Source organism: Misgurnus anguillicaudatus, chromosome 13 (assembly GCF_027580225.2).
Source record: "Misgurnus anguillicaudatus chromosome 13, ASM2758022v2, whole genome shotgun sequence".
NCBI lineage: Eukaryota > Metazoa > Chordata > Actinopteri > Cypriniformes > Cobitidae > Misgurnus > Misgurnus anguillicaudatus.
The window spans coordinates 10,277,547-10,298,181 of record NC_073349.2 but is presented as its reverse complement, the minus strand read 5'-3'; the positions used below and the strand labels follow the sequence as shown (position 1 = coordinate 10,298,181).

At 39.7% G+C, this 20,635-nt stretch overlaps 1 protein-coding gene across 4 annotated transcripts in view; it reads left to right on the top strand.

Moving 5' to 3' along the window:
• sulf2b (sulfatase 2b) overlaps nt 1-20,635 on the top strand; it is a 226,799-nt gene that overhangs the window by 15,545 nt on the left and 190,619 nt on the right. The window lies entirely within an intron of this gene.

Here is a 20,635-nt window from a genome sequence, read left to right as displayed (position 1 = left end):
TACCTTTTGTCATCGTGCAGTTTTATTCCACAAGTGGACATATTAAAAATGCGCGCAACAATTCCCAGTGGAAGAGAACATTTATCCACAGAGCAAATCATATTACTTCTGGAATATGCAACATGCAAAGCGCGAGTGTGGGGGAGAACCATGAGTTTGTTTAAAAAAAGGATTTTACTTGCGAAAATAAAGATTATAAAAGCAGCGGTCATCATGAGACCTCCTGCAGCACGAAACCCACTATAGATTGTGTTCGACTTCAAGCTGCGCTGCAAGAACGACAGGCTGATGACGTCAAAGTACCGCGAGGGTGAGTCGAGGAATCATCGGAAGAGTTTGATTTCAAACCGCTTTCGCGGCACGTTGATGTCATCCACTTGTCGGTTCCAGTGTTATAGCATGAAGTCGAACAAACACACGTGTAAATGATCCTTATTAGTGATGTACCAATGTTTAGATATGTTCTACTGAAAATATTTTAAATTATCTTTAATGAGCATCATTATAGCCTGTTGATTTCTGGTGTTTTGTCTGAATGCTAGGGTATGGCAACTGCCATACCCTGCCATACGCAAACGCCGCCCCTGCTACTAATATAAGGTCGAGACGGTCACATTTTAAACCATACAATTTCTACACAGAGGAGGTTAACTACACATTACCGTACTGGGGATTTGGAAATGTTGTGAGCGTGCCTTACACGTTTTAATTCCTAAGATAGCCAAATGCAGCCAGCAGCAACAGCTAAGCTCGTGAGCGCGCGCAGACGATGACGTCTGCGGCTGCGCCGACTGAAGCCTGCCGCCAGAATAAAGTAATGTACACGGTCAAAACACTATCAAAACTCTGAAAAGTGACACGGATGCAGCAAAAAATGGACAATTTGGGCATTTTAAACAGATTAAAAGATTAATGGACGCTTTTTTATTTTTGAGGTTGCTTGCAAAATCCATTTGGCTCAAGAATCCGAGGGGGCAGCTGCCCCCTCAGTTTCAATGGGCATGACGCCTCTGATCTCATCTGTGAGCATCTTTGAGTTTTTCCTGTGACAGTAATTTCTACATGCTGTAAAACTGCTTGAATGTAATTGCCTAATTTAGTATAAGCAGATCTATGAATATGCAAATGAGTCGCCGCCTCTACTCAGTAGAATATGTGAATTAGTACCTGTTCATACTCGTAAATTGATGCTTATTTCAGTATTTTCAGACATATAACTGCCAAGTCAGGTTTCACAATAGATACGTAAACTAGATGTTTGCAGCACTTATTGTTTTTAGATGTTAGCAGATTAACCTATTACACACTGCACGTGAGTTCAGCACATGCGAGTTTAAATGTGATGATGTGATTGGCTATGTGCGTGTGATGTAGCAAACCAAGGCGATTTCAAGCCGCGGGAACGAATGCCTTTGGAAAAACTCAAATATTATGGATAAAACACTCTGTCAGCATATTATAAACACTCCAATTATAGGCTGTCTGTTTCACCACATACACAGTCAATATAAACCTTGTTCTTATTTTTATCATGCTGCACAGCTATTTCAGCTACTGCACTTTTCCAGTCTGCCCGAAATAAAATGATGTCATCTGGTGTCATCTAAGCCTTAAACATCGACTGTAGTGCAACATACAAAAGTGTTTGTTTTAAAGCAGGGCATAGTGGAAAATGGGTGTTTGTGCTCTTTTGGATATTTTGGTTCCTTAAACTTCTAGGTGTAACTTTATAAGCTCTTTACAACCCACTGTTAGTTAAAGGTTTTTTTAAAGCACCAGTGCATATTGTAAAAGGTCCTAAAATAACATCATAGTTAAAAATAAATTTGCTTAAAAGGTTCTTCACTGTGATTCCATATAGATGAATCATCTTTGGTTCCACAAAGAACCTTTCAGTCAAAAGTTATAAAAAAAATAATTTCTATACCTTTTTAAAATCTAAAGAACCCTTTTTACTACAAAGTATCTTTTATGAAACAGAAAGGTTCTTTGGATGTTAAAGATTCTCAAAAAGGCATTCCTCGCAACATGTTCCTTGCTCAATATTACTCGCTGGATTTACTGTTGGGTCAGGCGAATTTAAATTTAAACACAAATTGTTGAATTTATGTTTGGTGTTAATACCCTATAAGGCATTGTGAAGCACCTTTATTTTTTAAGAGTGAAATGGGGCGTACACACCAAATGCGAATTCAACGTATTGCACGAGTAGATTACATACAAAGACAATGCAAAGACGTGAATGGACGCGAACTCGCATGAGGCGATGCGAATGACGCGAAAATGTGCTATTGGTCTCAAACAGGTTTTCACGCAACTTGAAAATATTCAACTCAACGAGGAACACGTTTGGTTAGGGATGTTCATTTCAGTTAGTTTTCCCGTCAACCGCAGCTTGTTAACCGAACATGAACTGTTAACTGATAAGATTTTAATATTAAATTGTCATTGAGTAAAAACACAGTTGACGGTTGTCGGTGACCCGGTAAAAACAATAGAAACATTTCATTTCATTTGAACATGCAAATGGCAGCAACAGATCAACAACAGAACCAGGATTCATACATTATCAAAGAAGACGTGATCAGTCCAGAGGTTTAATATCCAAAGAGGGCAGATTGTTTCTTTTTCATCTACTACAGTGACCATTTCTAAAGCAGGACACATTTCAGAAGGTTTTGCGTTTTCTTTCTCTGTTTGTGCAAAAAGAGAGATGTTTATGATCATGGTTTAGTACTGAGTCTGTCCGGACGCACACGCCACTGAGACGGACCGCGTCATATTGCACACCAACCCATTCTCACCAAAAAGCGTACAAATGACACGCAGTGTGATTATCGTGCAATAGATACGCCAAATTCCGATTTTGCGTGCATATAATACGCCAGTCCTTCCCATTCACTTATATGGCGAATCGTTTCGTGTCGTTTTATTTAATGTTTTCTCATTTGTTTTCTCTTTTTTTACCATTGTCGCTTGGGTTTAGGGTTAGAACAACTTTTTGTGATATAGAAAATGACATCCTAACCCAAATTCCCAGTCTAACCCCAACTCCAAGCGACCATGGCTTAAATATAGACAAAAACATAGAGAAACCTGTATATTAAATAACCTGCTTAAACAAATTTGAAATCTAACCCTAAACCCAAGCGAAAATGGTTTAAAAAACAGAAAACAAATGAGAAAACAATAAATAAAATGACACGAAACGATTCGCCATATAAGTGAATGGGAAGGACTGGCGTATCATATGCACGCAAAATCGGAATTTGGCGTATCTATTGCACGATAATCACACTGCGTGTCATTTGTACGCATCTTGGTGAGAACGGGTAGTGCACACATATGCGTGCCGTGATACAATGTATCACGATACGATACAATACGTTGCATGTTGCGATACATTGCAATGCTTTTTCTTTTTTTTTAATCAAAAATTTAAAAAAATAGAGCTGATTTTTCCCCTTTTTTTTTTAAAGCCAAAATGCGTCCACACGAAAGCTGCAGGTGTTTTTTAATTTTCTGCCATTTTTTCACTACCATTAACTTCTGAGACATTAGCCGTATATGACAGACAACTGGACAGCAACAACTACAGCAGCGGCGGAGGAGGTTGTTTGACGCACACAGAGGGATTATTACGTTTTTTTTTTAAATATCGATAGTAGAGATTGAAATATCCATACACTATCGTGGGAAAAAACGTATCACGATAGTTAGTGGTATTGATATTTTTGCACAGCCCTAAATTCATGTCATTTACAGGCCATTCACAAATTTAGGATAGAAAAGTGCCGAAATGTCTGTAGGCATGTGTCGACATGCACCGGCGTACGTGCAAATATTTTTTCTTTAAGCTGATTACATTAATCGGTCATAAATTCGGTCATAGATTCTTACCTTCGGTTAACCAGTCAATATGAACATCCCTAGTGTGTACGCAGCATAAGAACCTCATTTTTAAGACTGATTTTGATGAATTAAATGACTTTAAAAAGCTTATTTTTAAATCTAACTGGAGCCATTTCTTTTCCAGAGAGAATATGAATTCAATACTGTCTCTCTGCAGGTTGCTCCAGCACTCAGTCTGTAGGACAGTGTGGTTGCCATTAGCAGATCGGCTTAAGAAGTGAACATCAGACAGGACTTGGCGTTATGCCACCCCCCCTACACGCACACTTACATAAGTTCACACAGCTGGTCTGTTCAATGTTTGCTGAAATATTTCATGCTTACCACAGGTTTGCAGGCCTACAAAGTTCTCCAGTGCTTCTTTTATTGCCTCTTTGAGTCTCAGTTCCTTATGAACACACACGCGCGCGCACACACACACATGCATGTCTAGCTCAGGGTTATTGAGTGCTTCCTATCCGTTTTCTTACATGTTCCATTGGATCGTCATCTGTTGAGTCGGTCACTATATAATGTACATGCATTCCTGCATATAGTATGTGCCTGTCTTTGCACGTGTATATTTCAGTACACAGCCACTTGTCTGGCAGAGAGATAGAAAGCTTGCTACAAGTTACGCAATGTCTTGAGAGCAAAGAGTGGGTCACCAAACACCTTCATATGTCTGTTTATTCTCAGATTCTTTGAAAGTTTTGGTACGTAGGGGATAATAAGCAGACAGACGGTCATTATTGCTAAATAAACCCAGACAGCAATCAAATGGGAGGTTGTTTAAGTGACAAAAGCTGCATGTTGCGCCCTAACAGCACCCCTTTTAAATATAGTGACTGACTTGTGCTGTAAAAAGTGTAAAAAAAAAAGAAGTCAGTTTTTCTTTAACTACAGAAACTCTTTTAAATGTTTAACATAACTGAACAATAAAGACTTACAGGTCACTTTGCCTTTACTCAAAAATTCATAAAATAACACGTAATGTAAAGAGAGTCATATCTAATAAACAATGTGAAAAAACTCAACCATACATTAATATACATATTGTGTGTGACATATGCTAATGCTTCGACCACAAGTCTTCTTTATCATGCCAAGAAGCACCATTGAATATTTAATCTTGAGAGATTCAAGCTCTCGCTCTTCTTTCTTCATCCTGTCATGGCTTTAAGCCACCTTGTCAAGTCTGTCTACTCTCGCTCATTTCACACTTCATTGCGCTCACTCTTTCCTCTCTTCCCTTATCTCTCTTCCTCTTTATTGGCCCTCTATCCTGCCATTTTTCTCTCAACAGGCTGACAATTTAGCTTTACCGTTGAAACTATATCACAAGACTGGGGAAGATAAGCCCGGACTAATACAGATTAATTTAAACCATTCTGGTTAATCAGTTAGGTCGATTAGGGTTGCACTTCATTTCGGTTGATGCAAATTTTGTGAAATCTGTGTGAAAGGGTAATTGTGTGGGTCATGAGGTTTCCATGTGACTGACAGAATGAGACATAGAAAACTTAGTGTGCACGAAATCAAGCTTTTGAGCTGTGAAGTGCCATAATATGAGAGTATCCTCACCAATATAATAAAACATGTCACAAAATTTTTTTGGGGAGGTTTTAGGTAGTCTAAACCTATATAAAGACTCAGATGTCAACAGGTTTTTGTTTCTGTAGGGATACAAAATATCAGTAACACTTTACAATCAGTTAATGCATTAGCTAACATGAACTAACAATGAACAATACTTCTACAGCATTTATTTAGCTTAGTTCATGTTAGTTTCATCCTTTTCTAATATATTATTAAAATAAAAAATTGTAACACACACACACACAAACACTTTTGGTTGTTACTACAGTAAACACTATGTTACTGTTGTCTCTGAACGTATACCCATTTTGATTAATATGATTTAATTAGGGCAGCATTGATTGGTTGGTGTGAACCAATATGTCTTTGTAATGAAATATTGAAAGTCCAATGAAGACCTGGAGACATTGGATCTGTCGTAATGTTGTCTAACTGTGAGGGCCTGAAAAAAAGTCTGATACTAAATTGAACATGAAGTTTTCTAAGAATAGGAACATTGCATTCTGCATAATGAAAAGCGAGTTCATAAGAAAATGGAAGTGAGAGAAAGGAAGTAAAATCTACAACTGTGAATGTAAACCTCAAACTTTTAAGCCTTTGAGATACAAATGAACTGAAAATGAGTTAATAGAAAATGAATAAAAAATGAGTTAATGATAGCAAGAAGTTATATACCTATACAGATACTTGCAGTGTTTGTGCCTCATTTTTCTCTGTTCCAACTTCTAAGATCACTTTTCTTCCTTTTTTTTAGAGCTCAGGAGACTTAACGGAGGCTCATTTATTGTGTGTCTTTTAGTGTTTTGTAGTGTTTTCTTAGCAGATACAGTATATAGTATAGAGCTGTAAAATGAATTACTATTTAATATAATCCATTTAATCTTACTGCTGTCTCATTGCTACAAAAACAACCTTATTTTGTGTATTTGGTATAATACAATATGTACAATGTGGTTTATGGTTCAAAAAGCTAAAAATATGCGGGGGACATGGCAATCAAAGGGGCGGGACATACGCGTCATGATGAAAATTAAAATATTTTTATTAAAAACACTCAAATAAATAAAAATCTTGACATCAAATGAACACATACTAGATTATTAATTCATTAAATGTTTTTAACAGATACCTTAGCTGCATGATGAAGTGAAACTAAAGGGTTAATAAACACAAACTGAAGCAGATGTTGTAGAACGTCTGGCAAATGATGATAGATAGCGCAAAGATTGTAAAAACTGATTATTTCCCACTATTAATTACATTCTCTTAAAGGAGTGTAACTACTGTAGCATGTAAATAATGCACTTAAATAACGTGAGCAAGAGCGCTCAACAATTATATCTAATCAACAGGCAAGTAAAACCTAGCTAGCAGATTGCTCAAACAACAAAATCACCAGCTAACTTACTTTAAATTTGCAAGAACTATAGACTAATACAATAACAGGCTTAAATAAACCCAAAAGATAAGTCCACTTACAGTTCTCACGGACACGTATTTTATCAACTGGCTATCCTCCAGACAGGGACCACGGCTCTCATTTCGAGCGTGCATGCAGTGTGAAGCGCGTCCACACTATTCTCTGAGAGGTTTTATCAACTGGCTAGTTGTCATCTAGACAGTGACGGCGCGCGTGCCCACTCGCAGTGTGAAGCGCGTCTGCGCTATTCTCCGAGATGCGCTAGACGGCCTTTTGTGCAGCAAAATTTATTTTTTTTACGACCTAGTTAAGGCGGTAGGGTTTTCCAGCTTAGGCGGGCTGCTCGAACTGCAAAGTGCTGCGGGAAACCCTGTGTACCATTTAGATACATATATGTATTCCTTTGAGGTACTAATATGATCCTTTGGTACCAAAATGTACCTCTGATGTACTAATGTGAATTCTATAACTGCAAATGTGTACTTTTGAAAAGGGGCTGCCCCAGTGACAGTACATTCACATGGGGCGTAAGCGTTAACGCTTGACAGAAGGCTTGTCCGAAGTGTGGCCAACAGTCAATCACAGTGGCCGCAATACATGCACAGGTCTTCCATAAACGTAATTGGCTGGCTCTGTCTAGGTTATTTGCACAAGGTGATCTGATTGGCTGACGCACGCGTTGCCGCTTGAAAAGTTGAGAAATGTTCAACTTCTGCCACGAGCAACGGCAGTGAAGCGGTGCCGACGGACCCACAATTCAGTTCGGCAACGCATGACGTCACCCGTTGAAAGTGAATGGGAAGCGTTAACGCTTACGCCCCGTGTGAATGTACCCTGACAGCTAGGCACCACTTTTTGACCACTTTTTCTGACAGTGTAGATGCATAGCACCTTTCAAAAATGTAAGAGACTATCATTTTAAGATTATATAACTGGATTTTTTTATGAGATCCAGCAAAAACATGCACAGAACATCACTTAATATTTAACAGAAGTGAACAGTTGACTCATACAAAGCAGAATTAAATCTGGAAGCTGTTGTGTAATTCACAGTGAAGGCCATATGCCTGTAAAACTTCAGTCTTGTCAACTTTAGGAGTCGTATGCTGTCTGGGAAGGCCATAGGTTTAATTCCGAGTGAACACAAATTTTGATAAAAGGTTAATGCACGACAACATTTTTGGATTGAATGCATAAAAGTAAACTTAAATCATTATCAGATTTGAATGTTCTGATGCAAATATTTAGATTAAAAATGAATGCTGGAGTAATCTGACACAACAAAACAGCTTTAAAACCACAGTGAAAAGTAATGGTGATATTTCTGTTATTATATACATATAGTATATGTATTATTACACCATTACAGTATCATGGGAAACAATCAACAGTTTTGTCGTTGCCCTCGAGAAAGATTTTATTTATTCTGCGGGGACCTGTAAATATAAACTGAGGCAGTTATCAGATATTAGTGATATGTGATATGTCTGAGCTGTAAATGACTTGTTTAAAGAACGCCTCAAACTGACACTCGTGTGTACACAAGATTTCTGATGTGTGATTGTCTATGTGTGAAAGCAAAGGGAAAAAGCAGAGCCTGGGGACAAATCTAAATCTAGTGATGGTGTATCTGTCAAGTTGCGTGTCTACTTGTAAATGATTGTCATCGGGATGTGAATTTGCCTTGTAACAGCTCATAGCGCCCCCCAAGAGATACTATCGCAGGCTTGTGTGCTACTAACCATTTTTTTACAACCTGTTCTGTGTAGTCAAATCAATTTCAATCTATTAGACAACCTCTACTAGCATTTGGATTTATTGTTGTTCGTATTAAATTTATTACTTGAAGTACAAAGAATTGAAACCAGCTAAAAGTAACCAGTGAACATGCTGGTTTTAGAGGTTTTTGACCACTTTTTAACTGGTCTGAGATGGCCAGACTGGAAGACTAGCTGAGGACCAGCTTGACCAGAGCAGGATCAACCAGCTTACCCTGTCAGAAAAAAATGGTCCAGAATGGTCCCAAGCTGTCACTGGGGCAGTACCCTTTAAATAAATGTCCTAATATGTACCATTTAGGTATAGATATGTATGCATTTGTACCAATAAGTACCTTTTTTGAGGTACTAATATGAACTCTTTAGTGCAAAGGTATATTTTTTGACAGGGTACCCTGCCACAGTGACAGCTAGGGACCATTTTTCTTACAGTATTGGCTGGATTTAGCTGTTTTTCTGCAGAGTACTGTTAAAAACAGATAAATCATTTAAAAAAGGTAATGAAAGTGTAAATGGTTAATAAAAGACAAATAAATTGAATGCAAAGTGTAAAAGGCCAGGCTTAATGACTATTTGACAGACAGGGATTAGCATTGTGATTCGGGTAATTACAGTAACACTTTCCTATTAAGTCTGACTATTAGCTTGACGCCATGTGTGTGTGCTGTGAAGAAATCTTTGAGGACTTACACAGGTGACTTTAAACTTAAATAAAAGGCCTTGAAGGAAAACCGTAAACCATCACCTTGTTAACAACATCAAAAAGCACTTCAGGAAACCTACAAATAACACTTACTATTCTAGTGCAAATCTTTACTTAAGACTCCCGCTGCGTCTGTGAACAAGGACGTCTGAATTCCTGAAATGAAAATTGTGACATATGCAACTTAAACGTTATATTTGCTTTGTGTCTTTTTGTACACAATAAAAATTATGCTATGTCAGGGGCTGTTTAGATTTACACCGGGTATTTTAATCCGTCTCTTTTTTCAATTTTTGACCGCTTCTGTACTAATTACTGAAAAGAGGGTCTGTGGGCGAGTCCCTCTGCTTTCGTGCTTTTCGCAACTTTCACAAAAATAAAAGAGGTGGAGAGCAGCCATTTTAGTTTTATCAATGAAAGCCTAAAGATCATTTTGAACACTGTGGGTTTGCGCTAGAAGTCATGTCTGATGTTAAAACATTACACATAAGGTAATAGGCGGAGAGTAGTTGGTCTTTTGTGGCTGCACGAACATATTTACATTTGCGTATACATTTAAGCATTTAGCAGACACTTTTATCCAAAAGGACTTGCAAAGATAAGGAAACGATCAAGAGATCTGGCTCTTGTAAGTGACTTATACCTGACATGCACTTTAATCATTAGCCAGTGGAGAATGATGAAGAGCGACGTTACATGAGCCCTTTTGGGCTCTTGGAAGATGACTCGAGCTGCTGCGTTTTGAACCAGTTGGAGTGGTTTTATGCTTTGTGCAGGAAGGCCAGCAAGAATAGCATTGCAGTAGTCCAACTTAGAAATTACCAGGGCCTGGATCAGGAGTTGTCAAGCATGCTCCTTTAGGAATGGGTGTATTTTCCTGATATTGTATATTCCAAATCGACATGACCACGCTGTCTTTGCAATGTAATCAGTGAAGGACAGTTGGTCTTTAAAGATTAGGTTTCTGGCAGTTTTGGAAGGAGTGATGGTTGTGTTGGCCAGTTGAATGGATAGGGCATGCTTTGTCTTGGGTTTTGACAGAAATACAAGCTTCTCTGTCTTTGCTAGGTTCAGCTGGAGGTTGTGATTCTTCATACAAGCGGAGATGTCGCTAAGCATCTCTTAGATGTCGGCTAAGCATCGCTGTATTGCGTGCTGCTATTGTGGGATTGTCTGGGTGAAATAAGAAGAAGATTTGGGTGTCATCAGCATTGCAGTGGTAGGAGAAGCCATGTGCCATAGGTCCTGAGGATGTTGTGTACAGTAGATGAAGAAAAGGAGTGGACCAAGCACTGATCCCTGAGGGACCCCAGTGACCATCTGGTGGGCTGTGGACAACATGCCCCTCATTGAAACCCTGATGTATCTATCGGAAAGATAAGATTTAAACCATTGGAGAGGGAGTACCTGTGATCCCTAGCAACGATAGGGTGGCTAGTTGGTTCTGATGGTTGACTGTGTCAAAGCCTGCCGACAGGTTTAGCAGAATCAGAACCGAGGCTTTGGATTCCGCCTTTGCTAGCCGTAATGCTTCATTGACCGACAACAGTGCTGTTTCTGGGGACTGGTTGCATTAAAAGCATGACTGCTTGTCATCAAGTAGGTTGTTCAATGATAGAAAGGAAGATATACGACTGCCAACAACCCATTACAATCCAGTTGAATGCGTTTTCGACTACCTCTGAATTTGGTCGAAAGTGGATGAGCTCAAAACGTTTTACACCCCGTTTACACCTGTATTTAGCATTGTCAACTTGTTATCTGATCGACTAAAACGTATCATAAAACCAGGTGTAAACAGGCTATATAAGGCCCACAAGGTCAAACAGGACTTGTATTGCCCCACTGGTGGTTTTGCTTGTTTGTAGATAGTCTTGTAGATAAGGAGAAACTGCACAAACCTTTACATTCTGTTGGTATTGAGTTACATTCTATTCTCTCTCTCTCTCTTGCTCTCTCTCTCTCTTTCGCTGTCCTCTCTCTCTCTGTGGCTGATCTATGTGTAACATCTCTATGTTTTTATATGGCTCTATGCTAATCAGTAATAGTAATAGTTGTCTCCCCATACATGTGACAGATTGCCTAGATTGGGTGTGCGCACGCGTGTGTGTGCCTGTGTGTGTGTGGTCGGGCACTTGAAGGTCATTGAAGCCGATTGCTCTCATAGGATTTCTCCACCACGGTCTGTGCTGTTGATCCTCATCTGTTTTCCCCCCTCTTCTCATCTGTTCCCAGGGTTAGTGTTGATAGGACCGTGGGTGCTTTTTAAATAAGACTTGGCAGTCGTGTTACATGTCCCTGAGATTGGATTTTGCCAGACTAATTTCCAATCTCTCCTTCTTTCTCTCTCTTTTACGTTTTCTATCTTTCACTCACCCAATCCGTCTTTCTCTCCCGTCATTTTATGTTGGTTTACGGCTACGGTGCATTGATCAATGAATTTCAATTTAAGATAAAGGAGGATTTGTTAAAGTTAAACAGGATGGAATAGGAAAGCAGGGAAAGGGGAGATAATCGTGGTGCAGCCTGTACTGGCTTTCATTACAGCGGCTCTACTGGACTGGTCTAGCAGGGTTTAATTGGGTGCTTCAAAGGGCCATGTAATCAATCAGAGAAAAGGGATGAAGAGAGAATGGGATTTAGAAACAGTGAAGGAATAGCAGATGGAATTATAAGTGGGCCGCCTAAGGGTTGCGACTCGCATTGAATTGATTCCTGGACTTACGGGGGGACATGCAGGCATTCGGCAAAACCAAAAGTCTGTATAAAGCCATGTAATGCTTCTATTCTTACATGGGACACTTCCTGAAGGACAGTAGCCCCAAAAGTATTTTGATACTTGAGCTGCTTTTAAAAATTTATAAATGTTAAAATAGCATACCAAGGGGAATTTATTGTAATATAAGCACACTTTTAGAGCAAATCTTTGTTCATTTTTTATTAAGAAAATACATTAAACATGCTGTTAAATATAGAGTTAAAGTTGATCCAAATATGAAATTGATTTGATAATGTACTCATCCTTACATTATAAAAAACACTGGGTTATTATAAACCCAACATTGGGTCAAAAGGAATTTAACCAGCAGTTGGGTGAATTAACCCAAAATATGTTTATATTTGACCCAACACTGAGTCAAAACAACCTGCTGATATGCTGATAGGCTTGTTCGACTTCATGCAGCGCCGCAAGAACCGACAGCCGGATGACGTCGAAGTACCACGAGAGCGAGACGAAATTAGACTTCGTATGAATTCTCTAATCATTCTCGCGGTACTTTGACGTCATACGGCTGTCGATTCTTGCGGCGCCGCATAAAGTCGAACAAGCATAATATGTTAAACTACAACTCAGTTGGTTGGGTTTGTCCCTTTCTGACCCAATGCTGGAAAATAACCCAGCATTTTTTAAAGTGATGCGATTTCGATTGTATAAGGGGCGGTTCATATTTCACGTCAAACCGTGCGCCGTGGCATGTAAAACATTTGCACTGCACTGCACCGCTTACCGCATGTCTACATTCAAAACAGCATATTTGCACTTGCAAAAAATGCGAACTGTGAACCTTCCTTTCTTCAGTTAAAAACAAACAAATAATTTATATTATTTATATTATTATATTTAGTTATCTCGTCAATTAAGAGAAAACATTTGCATAAAAACATGTTCCTGATTAATTTTTATGTTAATCTGCAATACCGCAATTATCCACTAGAGGCACTTTACCCAATCTATGAAAAAAATTGAAGCAAAACGTTATTTACTAATTTTAAAAAATTATGTTTTGATAATCGTTCTGAATCTGATCTCTAACAAAATTCCTTCACAAAAATGCAATTATTTCAGCTTTTTGCTAAAAAACTTTTTTAAAGAAAAATACACATATTTAAAGCAACACTATGTAGTTTTTTTACATTTAAATAATGTCTCTAAAATTATTTCAGTGATAGAACAATTTTTAACTGGACAAATTGTACTGTTGCTGCAACCTGAGCAGCCTCCTAGCTGCTACAAGCACACTCTGAAAGTGGCGGTGGAGGGTAGAGCACACAGCCCCCCGCCCCTCCCCCTGCCTGCAGAAGAGTGTCTGATACCAGGCACTGTTGCGCTGTTCAACCACATGGGGTAGCTGTAAGTCATTTTTACATGGAAACTACATAGTGTTGCTTTAAGAGTTTATAAGCAGAGAAAAAAATATATAGGATTAAACGTTTTTTTTTCCTTTTTTGTTTGTTTGTTTATTGTTTGTTTGAAAGCAGAGTCTGTTCTTTCATTTGATATATTTGTATGTTTATATTTTTATATAAGAAAATTTTCCTGGAAGGCATTTTGTGAAACTTTTGTGAAAATCACAAAAAATGTTGGCGGGCAACTTTTCCAAAAATGGCTGGCGGGTTAAAATGCTGTCATGTTTCTTCTGCTAAGGTGCTTAAGTCATGAGACATGTAAGAACCAATGAGATTTGATATTATTAATGTGCCGCCATATTTGAACGCTGTATACAGCTATACAGTGGATGCGTTACAGTACGTCTTTATATTACCATGAATACGTAACATATTGTTTGCTGACAAACACCAAAATAATAATTGTTTTATCTTACCAATCCATCATTTTACCCCAGAAGACATATTAATTTGGATTACTTTAATGATAAATGTATGTGCTATTTGAAGCTTTACAATGTGTATGTCCATAAAACAAGATAAACATTTTGCCATTTTATAAAAAAAAACGTTGCGTTCAACTGAAAAAAGGAAGACATAAAGATCTGGTGTGGCAGGGGTGTAAGTAAAATTATGAGAATTTACATATTGGGGTAAACTATATCTTTAAACTCTTTAAGGAATAATAATACTCATGCAGTACATTCTGCCTATTTGTCTGTGATGCTTAAGGTCTTATATAACTGTTAAATAGTGTAACATACCTGTCTCACTGACAGGTGCTATTTATGACTACAGCTGGACCTGACTGGCTTACTTTCTAAACCTTATGTTGTACTGTACCACGGTACCACACACACATAAACGCACAGACAATTACAGCAGTGTGCATTACGATTACAGGCAGGGGCTCCGGTGTGGTTCACTATTTCTTTTTAAAACTGCCCCACGGCTCAGCGGTCATCAGCTTGTCTTACCGGCCTCAGTAAGTGTCTAAATTATTAATCTTGGTCTGGGTACACTATGGCAAACCCCGGAGGCCAGATACTGTATGTCTGCCATACAGACAAATAATTTAAACATTATCAGAAATTGTTACCTATTGTGCATTATAAAAAATCCACGAAACCAGTTACTATCAATGATTGAGTTGAGATTGTGTATTGAGCAAATGGAGGCCCAAACATTTCCCTCTGAGAACCAGAATGGTGCAACATATATTCAACATTTTCCATCTCCTCTGAATGCTGGGATCAGGACGCCTTAAAACCAGACCTTTACAAGATGTTACCTTGTCACCCTTAATCGTCATATTTAGAAATAAATAATAAACATGTTAGGCTGCATGTAATCTACCTGACCTTCACTAATTATTCCTTTCACAAATTAACCTTAACCTTGACTACAACAGGCTCATCTAAAATACTCCAGCAGCTCAGTTTGGTCCCATGCGGCTCTTGTGATTTTAATAGCTCGCGAGCGCTTTCCACCCCTTCTCTCTGAACAAGCGAGTCAGTATTTTTTAAGTGTTGTATTAATTCCGGGCTTGTTGGGGAAGCCGGGCGGCAGCAGGAATTAATTGCATCTGTAGTGGTGGTACTGTGAAGCTTTAGCATGCTGCGTGGTGATTAAAAGCGCTTCACATGGAATATGAATAAGAGCATAAATCACGCCGGGCGCGTAATGAGAGAAACCACTCGCTCGGTACGAATAGCGGTGAGGGCGTGTAACATCTCGGCCAATCCGCAATCTCAGCGATTACTGAAGGTCATTGGATGGAAGAAGAGTTTTGTTGGCGTTATGATATAGTAACATTTTAAACTAACTGTTTGTCTATCCCGCAAAACCTTATTTTTGTCAAATAACACTAAATATGGCATCTACCCTAACTAAGGTCCAAGGAGGAGTCCCAAAAAAGCACAGAAAAGTCCACGCATCTGTGTTTTACAAGAACCAGGGTTAGGGCTATGACAGTAGCAGTATTGTACCACCGCAGTTGTAATGCACCAATTTATCGCAGTGATACGGTGGTTATAGTATGTGTATGTTGGGCGGCTTATATATAATGCATACATATATTTAGAAATATAAAATGTAAACGAGAATGAGGTATACTGTATGTTTTTTTAACAAGCTCGTCAGAACGTCAAGCACTGCTTAGGTTTCTTAGCAACGGCAGTCGCTCTGGAGCACCCAAGCACTTTGACTGAAAGGACGATAGCGGTGCAGTCACGTTTTCTGCATGGTTTAAGACGCGAAATGTGAAGCACATGTGAAGCATGTGAGCATATGTGCTTGGCCATTTCGGTGGGTGCTCGAACCGAGCCCCAGAGCACCCACGGAATCGGCGCCTATGTGCATGCTTATTGTAGCACCTCCATCCATGAAACAACAGAGGGTTTAAGAGTAAGGAACCTTATTGGCGTTATGTTTCCAGGCATGCTAAAAACACGCAGTGATGGTGTGCTGGTAGCGCAGATTGATGCTTTTTCGTGACCTAGACCAAGATAGAATATCTTGCCTCATTGTTCTGCCCCCAAGCCAATGGGTCATCTGTTGCCTCACCTTGCAAATATTGGCTTAAGGGGCCATTCACATGTCGCCCCTAAAAACGCAAAAATGTTTTTAACTCGATGCGGTGCGGACACGGCTGGAAAAAAATAAGTGTGTTGCATTCGTTAAAATAACGAACTTGAGTGTGCTGGCCTTTGCGTTCACACGAACTTGAAGACTGGGCGAGATTGTACTTTATATTTTTCAGAGTTTGTGACGTGCACATCACCACGGGTCGCACTTTACCGCTGTGATTATGACAACCGTCACAGCCTTAACCAGGGTCTAAATTCTGTAATTACATGATAGATTTTCTGCAGGAAATCATATCGCATTTCCATTAAATGTGATTTTCCTCAGACACTCCACTACAAAAAATAGGGTAAAAGATCATGAAATGGACGGAAGCAATCATGACACATTGAAAATGGTGACAGACGTTCAGAAGGGGAGAAATGAAAGGCAGCTCTGCATCAGTTTTCTCTCACCAGTCCATCACCTTGGCGACAGCAGGTCTGTGGTTCGGCCTGTTTGCTGTCACTGAAGCTGTAGCGAGGAGAGCAGCAGCCATTTTATTTATCATTGATTTACACTAGTCAAGGAAGAAAGCTAAAGAGTGACTGAAAGCTGAAAGAAGTGACTCAGTCACACACACACACACACGCACGCACACACTCCCTTGTGTGCTAGGCTTTTAATATTGCATTGGCCGTTTGGTGTCTGCTTTCTACTTGATGTGATTTAATTTGATCTATGGTGGCTAACTTTCTCCCAGCATGGGGGTCTTTTCAGCACTCTGACAATTAGAGAGCTAGAGAGAGAGAGAGAGAGAGAGAGAGAGAGAGAGAGAGAGAGAGGCAGAAGAAGAGCAACACGACTCAGGAGGAGGAAGAATACGATTATGAAGGGAGGAAAACATAAGTGAAGTGTGAAGTGTTAAAGTAGTGTTGTATTGTATGGCATTTTCATTTTGGGGCTATATGTTTAGCTTTATTTGGATCTTAAAGCAGTTATGCAGTAAGTACATTTAAAAATCACAATGGTAAGCTTTTAATAATGATTTATAATTATAGCTGTTGGGGCCAATTTCGCAAGAAATGTCAGTTTGACGTCATTTGACTTCAACCCATGTAAGTACATGAAGTAACCCGCAATTATATGCTTCAAACACAGTTGGAGATAAGAGGCAAAAGTTACAGACTGCAGAATTAAATTCAGAATTAGATATGTCTTCCAAACCCTTTCATTAAGGTTACAATTCCTCCTGATCCCATTTTTCAAACTTTAGTTAGTGTGTAATGTTGCTGTAATAGCATAAATAATAGCTGTAAAATGATAAAGCTCAAAGTTTTCTGCCAGGTGATATATTTTCTTTAACAGAATTCACCTTTCAAAGCCTACAGCGAATGGCCGGTTTGGACTACAGCCCTCTACTTCACGAATGACGTCAGTAAAACAGTTACTGACTAAAGTCGGCTCACAGGAATACGTCAGTCGCCAGCTTTGGCTCATACGGCTCTGCTAAGCTAAGCTGCTATAGAATCACAACACACTAAACAAACTACACAATCAGAACTCGATGGGACTTCATAGAACAAAGACGATATCAGCCCGTTTTTAGGACAGTGAAAACAGCCAGCGATGTTATCGCTGTGTGTCGCCCCCGTCTCTTTCAATGAGTCATGTTTAAATCTGGTTCTCATAAACAAATGAGTACCATCCACTCCAGTAACGCCGCATTCAGAAAGCCAGCGATGTTATCGCTGTGTGTCGCCCGTCTCTTTCAATGAGGCGTTTCTAAATCTGCTTGTCATACACAAATGAGTACCATCCACACCAGTAACTGACGAGAGAAGGGAAGTGAACTCCACTGCTTCGTTCTCATTGGTAGTCGCTCCCGAAATTCGCTCACATTTGCATAAAGTTAAACTTTTCTTAACTTTCTCGCGTCGCTGGACACGCCCATACGGTCGCCAACAGTCACTTTCGCTCGTGCCGCCGGAAGTCGCCCGGTTTCCATTGAAATGAATGAGATTGTGTCGCTCTGCTACTGCTGGTCGCTGGCTGTCTGAATGGGGGGTAACTGAGGAGAGGAGGATGACGTGAACTCCACTGCTTCGTTCTCATTGGTAGTTGCTCCTGAAATTCGCTCAACATTTGCATAAAGTTTAACTTTTCTTACACCCCATTCAGACAGACAGCGACCAGCAGTAGCAGTGCGACTCGATCTCATTCATTTCAATGGAAACGGGGCACATCCGGCGGCACGTGCGAAAGTGACCGTTGGCGACCGTAAGGGCGTGTCCAGCGACGCGAGAAAGTTAAGAAAAGTTTAACTTTATGCAAATGTCGAGCGAATTTCGGGAGCGACTACCAATGAGAACGAAGCAGTGGAGTTCACATCATCCTTCTCTTGTCAGTTACTGGCGTGGATGGTACTCATTTGTTTATGACAAGCCGATTTAGAAAAGCCTCATTGAAAGAGACGGGCGACACACAGCGATAACATCACTGGATGTCTGAATGTGGCTTTAACTTTCTTGCGTCGCTGGACACACCCATACGGTTGCCAACGGTCACTTTTGCTCGTGTCGCCGGAAGTCGGCAGGTTTCCATTGAAATGAATGAGATCGCATTGCTCTGCTACTGCTGGTCGCTGTCTGTCTGAATGGGTGGTAAAATCAACGCCGGTCAATGCGCTGCTTCCTTCAGAGCGCGTGGCGTCTTTCGCAACCATGAGTCGCGCATTCCAGAAAACGTAATGCCTGATCGGATTTAAATCGCTCATCTGTGCCTCGCGTCATATCATATCATTGTTATTATGCAATCAATGAATCTGGTGTTCACCCAGAGAAGAGCTGTCACTCAGAATACAAGAAGGATGTGCGGGATTAGTTCGCTTTAAGTCACAGCTTCCAATGGTGACACCATATAGGGAGGGAGAACAGGAGATGTAATTCAACACAAACTGAACTACAGATGAGAATAATCAGGTTCACGTGTTAAAAAGGGGGGAAAAACGTGCAATAGATAAAAGTATGTTGGCAGCTATTGGTTTCGTTATGAGTATATGTATATAAAGTTGTATGCTAGTATCCAATCACTGACTGACATTCAGATGAACCTTATTAATATTAAAAGTTAGCCCTAAAGTCTGATTATATGACAGTGAGTTTACATTTAATTTTGTATGAAGGCTAAATACAAAACTGAACATCAATTTATTTATACCATTGTTATTTTTGTAAATATGATATCGTTTTATAGGAGAAGGCTTCATAGACTTGGTAAATTCATTTGTTTAGAAGTTTGTATGTACAGACATTCGTTACTGTATTGACCGAAATTTAGAAGTATACCGGCGATACAAATTTTGTCCATATCGTCCAGCCTTAAAGCAAGCCTAGCAACTATGCACAAATGTGTTAACAGCCTCAGTGAGTGTAAAACTCTTGTTAAAAACAACAAGAAGCAACATCAAATTGTTGAAAGGAAAGAAAGTCAGGGAGTGAGATCAGCACATGTCGCATGCCAGACTTAAACGCATTTGAGCCCCACAATTTTTTATTTTCACCCCATTGCATTTCAGCTTCAATGCTAGCTTTTTAGATGAATTTAAAGTTTAAGTTAAAAACAGAAGATAAATTAATTTACGTAACTTTTTCGAATCTAGCACCTTATCGCCGGAAAACACCATTTCAACCCCACTTTTGTCTTGGGGGAATGGTGTCCTACTAATTACTTCTCCTCCTCCCTACCTCTTTTCCGTAATACAGCTTAACCATACCTCCCACCCGAAATGCACTCATGAATATGCATGAGCCCCCTCAGATTAATCCTCAGGATTGACAGCTTGACATCTTAATCGGGGTGATTGATGGAGCGCCGATCCCTTTCGATCAAAAATCACTTCTCCTCCTCATCCCACCCTCCCTTTTCTCCTGGTACATTCCTATGGCTGTTCCCACACTGTCATTAGCCATCAAGCTAAATAACTTAACCTCCCTCACTAAGGTCCCTGTAAGCTCAAGTTTTCGGAATAAACCCAACATGCTCTGTTTTGCGCGAGCGTTTTCGCGACACAGCCCTCGCTAAGCCCCTGTTCTGGTAATTGGGCCCTGCTTTCTCTCAGCACTCCCGAACGCAGTTGGATATGGCAGTGTGGTGGGAAAATAAGGCCAGAAAGTCATTCTGCGTGTCCGAATGCACCGTACAAATCCATGACATCAGTATTCCGGTCAGACTGTTGTTCAGACACAGAGAATGGGAGAGGAAGGCAAAAGAGACACAGAAAAAGCGAGAGAGGCATGCACAAAAGACTTTTGACTGAGAATTAAATGTGGCCTATAGCTCGTTTTTGTTAACATGTCTTCGGGGACGAATGAATTTCAAGCTCTCTGAATAGAGAAATCATTTGTTGCCATTTAGAGCAACAACACAACAACAAAAAACTTGGAAAATGAGAAAGAAATTTAGTGACACAAGACAAATGAAATGCACATTTGAATACTTGTTAAATGGTTT